Source organism: Perna viridis, chromosome 6 (genome assembly GCF_037379345.1).
Source record: "Perna viridis isolate PV_CMFRI_1.1 ecotype Kerala chromosome 6, ASM3737934v1, whole genome shotgun sequence".
Lineage (NCBI taxonomy): Eukaryota > Metazoa > Mollusca > Bivalvia > Mytilida > Mytilidae > Perna > Perna viridis.
This window is the reverse complement of record NC_142450.1, coordinates 39,886,185-39,894,299: the sequence shown is the minus strand read 5'-3', so window position 1 is coordinate 39,894,299 and position 8,115 is coordinate 39,886,185.

Below are 8,115 nucleotides of genomic sequence, written 5' to 3'. Positions count from 1 at the left end.
AAGAAAAAAATAACAAAATTGATATATGCAAAGCAACGAAAGTTAATGAGCAACTCGAACTCCCCTAAAACTGGGAGCATGGACCAGGTGTATCGGTAGGGTAAAGCGTTTTCTGCTTTCCTAGAAACAACCGCATGGTTGCTCGTAGTAAGTCAAGTTTGGGGTAAACAAAAGAGGAGAGGAAACCTAAGACACGTTGAACAAATATGTTTTCATGGTGCAGATGGAGACACTCTAACGAGCCACGAGTTCATGGTGACAATAATAAAACCTATGTAGTAATGACTTCAATCTTGAAGCAATATAACCCTGTTCTACAAGCCTAATTGTGAGAAGTCTACTGCGATACACAAAGTCTGAGTAGTTACGGCAAGCTCAGGCATAACGTATGAGTTGTCATATGAAAACTCCATACGCAGGTCCTGAAGGGGAGTTGCCACAGATGAAAGGAAATTGGACAATACGGAATGAAAAATCACCGCGATTATTGTATAGTTTGGTCAGTAGTAATCTTTTACCATCGATCTCTAAGTGTAGGTCAAGATATGCGACTGACGTCACAGTGTCTGTAGTATCCTTTATCTCAAGTTCTTTGTGTGTGCGATGTATCAAATTCCCGAAACTAGAATTGTTTAACGATAACACGTCATCTATATAGCGGAAAATGAGATTAAAGGATCTAGCTGAAAAAAAAGAAATACAGGTTACAGACCACCAATTCAACCAATGAGCATTTGGAATGTACGCAAAAATAGTCCTACGCAGAAATTACCCCTGTTCCTCATAGTGCTGTGAAAAAAGTTCTCATCTTATTTAAAAAAATTAAACAGTTTCTGAAAGGAAAAACATTTCTGTACATTTTATAGGTGCATTTTGCTTCTTGTGATGTGAAGCCTAATCTCCATAATGATTTTTAAATATACCCCTATCTTGTGAAAACACTGGGATTTCCCATGCTATTTATAGACCCTTCACTTCCGGTGACCAGTACTGCACTGCAAGTCTGCTAACCCCACATGCCATTCTGAGGATTGTGAGCTGACATATGTAGAATCATGCTGATATATAGTCCTCTGCAGGTTAAAGTTAAGGTAAAGTCCAGAGAAGCCATTGAATATTGTGAAATTAGCATAGAAGCCTATGGGAAGTGGAATTAGTGGTTTCTAGCCTACACACATACATACTGTTGATCGATTATTTGACCGAGATGCGACTACAAAGACAGAAATGTCTTCGTCATGAATTTTTGCCATGGACATTCATCAAGTAATGTTTTTCATTTAATTGTTGATGTTATTATTCCATTAAAATTTGTCATGATGAACATAGCTGTCGTATTCAATGGATTATATAGGTACAAATATAGTCTTAGGTTATTTCTAAATTTCTAAAATCCCTATAAAATGATTTGTTTCCAGTAACCGTATAAAGACAATTCGTTGGTTGAGACCTTCACTCTCAGTATCGATATGCAGTCTACCGAGTAACGGTGGTACAAATTCATCGATGATTTAGTACTTTGAATTCAGTATCAAAATCGTCAATATTCTGTTACCTACGACCTGTCATACTACACGAGACACGAATCCAATGCTATATCAATTAATCGGATAGCTTCTTTCTACTTCCGCTCGGAAAATATTCAACCTCCCACCTCGTGAAATAAAATCGGAATCGAATTCGTCATGTATAACTGTAATTAGAAGCGAACATCTATACGTGAACGCTCTATTAACAGAGATCTTGGGATATTGTTATCTATACGAATACATTTTAGCACGTGCACTGATTTCACTCTGACAGAAAATATAAATAAATCTCACACAGTGCCTCTTGCATATAAGTAATATGAGACAGGTATTATCTGTAAGGGGACGAAGTTAAATTTATTAAATAACACTATAGCAATAAAGTTGAAAAAGACTTTCCGTACTTTCCGTATATCCGTTACAACCGTTATAAGCTAGAATATCGTTGCTTCTAGCAGATAATTTGACGGTCGTTTTGGATATAAACCACTAAAATCCTCCAAAATCTTTCGGAACACAGTGTTAGCCAATCAATTGCACGATATGAGTGACGCTGACCTTCATCTGACTGTTCCTATACTTGGTTTAATTTTAATATATACTCAATACTGTTAGATCCGGTTAGCACTCACATTTGGTATTTGTAATACATGACGGACTGAGGGGTTTCTTTAAGCCCTTGGCTATCTTAAGGACCTCTAACGGAAGGTGTATGAAGCATCAAAGCGTTTACACAGTCCCCGCACATAGTCATACCCGTAAATGGGGGTCATGGTGTCTTCGGGGAAATTAGTCTCCATGTGATCACGTTCATTCATCAAATTCATTAAATACATTATCACGTGATTTCATGGCGATCCGTGACCTAGTGATCCAATTTGTGATCTGCAGTACAGCTTAAAGAATTTGCTGAATCTTTGATCCAGCAAAATACTTTTTTGAATAAAATCAACACATTCCAGTAAGACAAATCATAGGTATGTCAACTTATTGGTGCATGCCAGTCAATTGTTTATGTCTCCGATCCTGATTCTAAAAAATTTGTAATTGGGATTCGGCCCTGGAGATGATTTTTTGTTTTGACGGTGTTGGTCAAAACAATATATATATCTCAAGTGCCGAATCCCAAAAGGGATTATCCACGGCCAAAAACACACTCCTGGGGTGAGTGTTTACAATCGATTCTAAATACAATCAACCAGTATTTCTTACTCTTTGTTTTTCCGTCAAGGATAGAAAAAAAACATCTTTGGCCTTATTTTCTTCTTTTTTACTGAAAGACCATCGGCACAGTTTTTAATAATTTTATTTTCAAAATTGCAAGTAAAAACGTTTGGCTAAGGGGTCTGAAGGAGGGTCGGTAGAATGACTGGAAGCATAACAATTTTAGGCCTAGACGGATGGTCTATGTATTACTCCAGCAGTGGTAGAGGTTGTCTGGCAAGCTATTTTCTGACCTAGTTGGGGTATGGAGGAACGGAATTCCAACCTCTTACATTGTAGGAGTAGTCATACATGTATATACAAATAATATGAGGTTTGGGTTTTGGATTTTCAACAGCGGTTCTGAAATCGAAAAGTATGGCAAGCCAAAGTGTACAAAAAGCCCTATTTTTATATTAAAAAATAAATTTTTAATATTAAAAAATAACTTTTAATATCAAAAATTCATTTTTTATATTATTGATATTTTAAAAATAAAAGATCTGAGGCCTTTTACAGGTTTGCATTTTCAAAGATTATTTTTAAATTGAGAAAACGCGAGCTATAGTTATCTATTGTAGTTATAGGTAGAGCGGTACTATTTATCATTATTTCATTATTTCAGGTTGGCCATCGGACTTAAGTAAATACTTCCGGACCCGGGATCGGACACCCTGATTGGACAAATTGCGCTGATACCCAAGATGTTTTATTAGTTCGAGACTATAAAATTACTATTATTTTAAATAATTGCATTATATTGTGTTGAAAACCATTTTATATGAATATTATGATTTGCTTTAATTTATGTGCCTTTCGCAGAAATTTAAAGGGGGAAATTGACCCAAACATCGTCTGCTTTAGCATACCGAAGAAACAAGACGGTTATGCTATAATGACTTCGCTCACATTTTAGTTAGGAAAATGAAGGAATTACTGAAAAAAGTCAGTTTACAGCTCCGTCATTGTTTTAAGGAGGTGATTTTTCCAAAAGTTTTAATATTGTCGTCCATGGAAAATACATACAGTACCGTTCTACCTATAGATACGAAACTAAAAAAATCTTTGCTTTGTTTTACTCTGAGTTTTACAAGTTAACTACCTGTCAGTTTCTTAAGTCAAATAAGTTTAATTTGCATTAACTACCATAATGAGTCATCTTCTATCAACTAATGCAAAATGGAAGTGAGGACATTACTATTGATGTCGGGATTCATATTCTTGATGTGTCTCGCATTTTGAAATTGAAAACTTTTGAGAAAATCAACAAATTATATACAAATATTTATTTTCGTTCAAATACATTTACAATAAATGGTTATTACACAACACACAAATCCAAACATACAAAAAATCATTGCACTCCGGCCTTTACATTTTTTTTTGTAACCTTGCATGTAGCAACGACATTAGGACCAGTTCAAAGAAAGACAACTGTACAGATTTCTTCTCCAGAGTTTTTACTTCTTCAGTTCAAAACAACACGTGCATATATATGCATATATTATTTGTGAACAACGGTCGCACATTTTATGTTGTGTCTTGAAAAGAATTGGACGGATTTGACGTTATAGCTGGACCAATTTGTCCTTAATGATGTACAAAATGTATGTTTTTAATTCATTTTTTCCGAATTGGATATTTGAAACATCGTCTTATTTCAAAAAGTAAACAAGGAATATATTTCTTATAGGAAAGATGAGAAATATGAGATATTCTTTAAAGATACGTGATGAATGTTAACTGTCATTCTACAACTCAGATGTTGAAAAAAAATATTTGGGCTGACATTTTCATCCCGGTGGCGTTGCATGTAGTCTCTTTGACATATACACCATACAGGTCTATTCTCGTTATATTTGTAATTTTCTTTCACATTTTTATTGTGTAGAAGTATTTCATAAAGAAAAAATAAAATAACGGGATTTTTCGAATTAACTTTTTCCCGAAAAATGTATTTTATCGTGCTTTTTGAAAAATGAATGATTTATGAAATAAAAAAGTTAAACTGACAACCTAGCAAGAAGTAAAAATATTTTGACTACAAACAGCTGAACGGTGGAGGCAAGTATTGACACTGCATTCAAGCTTACAACATCTATGAATAAATATTTGACAATGGGTTTCGGAAAAAGAATAGATGACAATTTGAAGTTAAAACCATAACGATCCAAAATCTTAAAGTATTACATAGTTATGTTTTGACATATCAATGATTTTTTTAATCAAACGAAGTATAGTATGATTTGTATCACTTTGTCTTGTTAGAGTCATTACTCTCTAAGTAAGTTCCCATCTGCGGTATGGAGCTTTTTAAGAAGCTCATTTTATCTAATATTAACTTAAGTTATCAGGCTGAAGTTAAGTAACCAGACGAAAACATGGGAAGCAATAGCACTGTACTGTCATAGGTGAGTATACAACATTAACACTAGGGCTTAACGGAAATTGGAAGTAGTGAAGTTCGTGCTTACTCCTAAACATACAAGGAAAGTTGCTCTGAAAGGTTAGAAATTCTGTTCAATGCTATCAGCAGTCTGACAGCTGATCATAACTGTTGAGTCACTGGCGATGTGTGTTTATGTGTAGCTCAGATTTCCATGACTATCAATTATGTAAGTCTATCATGTATCTTGTCTGTTTCTAGCTTGTTCAAAATTAGGATTGTGTCATATGATATTGTGTTATTCAATTTTCTACTTTGTGGCATTAAGACAAGAAATTTAGTAAAATTCAACGAATTGCATGTAGGTTTATGGCAATCAGAACATCGTCATTACCAAGCACCAAGAACAAGACGTTTATCAAGTCTGGACCTGTGTTACTGTAACATTTTGTCAGTAGATAATTATTTTCAACATGATCAACTCTGGAGTCCTTACCTAGTATTTCATTCTACAGAGAGTGAAGTAACTAAATGATCATAAATTAACTGCTTAATTTGAAATTGTTGTGTACTGATCGTTCAAATCACGTTTTATTTCATCTTCCAGTTAGTATTATGCTTAAAATACTTCTAAATTATAAACCTCTATAGTATACGTGGGCTGAGATAACCCCCGTGCACCCCCACCTCATCAACCAAAATATGATTTTCATGTACCCTTATACTTCCTATTTACGAATCTTTTTGTCGCCAAAAAATAAACTGAAGCATTTTTTGTATTTTTTGGCTACTTTTTATACCTCGTTGAGTCAAAAATCCTTTTAAATTTTTTTTTTTATTCTACGAACTTCTTCTTTCCACAGAACGAAGTAAACTGACACGTGTATGTATCATCATGTAGCCCAGTGGCTCAGCTTTACAGTAGTACAGAGAAAGTTGCTGTAACACTTCGGATCTTGTGTTAAAATGAAAAAACATATCCCTACCCCGCCGAAAAATCGCTTAAATTGACATATTTTGCCATGTCAAAACCTCTAGAGTATTAATGATTCAGTCAAAAATTACTTATTTGGTATTTTCTGCTTATTATTATCACAATGTATACTTCTGGGGTTCTTTTGATGAATTTTGGCGATTATCGTAGTCAGATTTTATAAAAAAAAAAAAATGCAACAAATGCGATTTCCAATTTTTCGGCCAAAAGTCACATAAATTCGACTCTACAAGTTATTGCTCAAATAAAACGTCTCAAATTTAGTATCATTCGATAGTTAATTTAATGTTCTACATAAATAATACAGAAAAACTAATTTTCAAGAAAGGATTTTCAAAAAAATGTTAAAAATATTACCCCTACCCCTAGAAAACTGGTCTCAGTATCAAACAGAATTCTCATTCAAAGCATACTGACAGCGTACAACTCATAGTTTAGGTATTCATAATTAAGATAATGATTTTACAAATATATCTGATCAATTAATTCGCTTAGATTTTCCTTTTGGGGTAACAATTACTACAAAATCGTAAAAAGGGGAATTTTCAGAATTTCAGAATGTTCTTCTATATCACCCGATATTGTATTTTTTTTTTTTAGATTATCATAGTTAAAACAAGCTTTTGTGTGATACGGTTCAATAATGTAGTGTCTTAGCTCCAAATTAGTCCGAGTAATAAATATTTGAACTTTTCCAAGTCCAAATAAGTGAAAAATTGCCACCCCTATCCATGATGAAAATAAGTCAACATGAACCCAAATGTAAATTTTTAGCATATAATCGATGTAAAAAAACAAGTTGGGTTCTGGTGTTTTAACTATCGATGTATTCAACATACCTGCTTATTTCAAGTCCGTATTTTTTCAGTTTCAATATGATAATAATGAGTTTTTCATAAAAAGAGGATTTTTCGGATTTTCATATTTTCTTCCATTTTAACGGTAATTGGCATTTTTTTTTTCAAGTACCCTACTTCGAACAAGCTTTTGCATAAACAAACACATCTATGTAGCATCTAAGCTTTCTAATGAGCCAAGCCATATAGACGAAAGAATGGTACCCCATGGCCATGGCTAAACTCTTTAAAACTTCTTCAAAACATGATCTATTGCATGAATCCAATAATACTTTTAAATACTTTTAAATACTTTGATGATATTCTGGTCGTAAATAATCTTAACTTCGAAAAACAATGTTCAAGATATCTACCCAAAGGAACTTAGGTGACTAAATCTAACACATACTCGTACACATTTTCTTGTATATATTACACTAGAATATGGCAACCTCCAAACTAAAATTTATGACAAAAGAGATGATTTATATTTCACAACTAGTCCGTTTTGCTCGTATTTTAATTAAGTGTCAGATTTTATTATCAGTAAATTCCTTACTGAAATTTTGTTTTCTACCAGGAGTATAGGTATCACAAACTTCTATTTTTTACATTGTTACAAAGCTTTAATACAAAAATTTATAGCACCTCTAGGTTCTTATATAAAAAATGGCGTTGTCCACCCAGTTTTTTTTTACGGAAGTATGGTCATATAAAGCACATTCAAACAAAATCCGATGTTTTCATCAACTTTATTGATAAAAAATACGATTTTCTCTTTTAATCTTGTTTTCACAAAGTGATATTCGACCTCTAATTGCATCCGTAACTTAAAACTAAGTGATTTTTTCAGTATTACAATACGTCGAACCTTGCCTATTTAGTACTTGACGTTACTATACTATAAATCCAACTCACCAGAATTGTAGTGAATGATCGTATTTGTAATGCTGGTAGTTTTGGTGGTATTTTCTTTCTTTAATATGTTCTAAGCTAGCTTTCAGTGAATTCTTCCAAGTTGATATCTCATTTGTCTATATTGAATGAATTTTATGGTGTTTGTTGTGTCAGTTCAATTTTGTCCTTACGCTAAAGGGGGTGGTTAAGGCCTTATAAAACTAGTTTAACCCCACAGCAGATTTCATACGCATGTCAATCGTCGTCAGA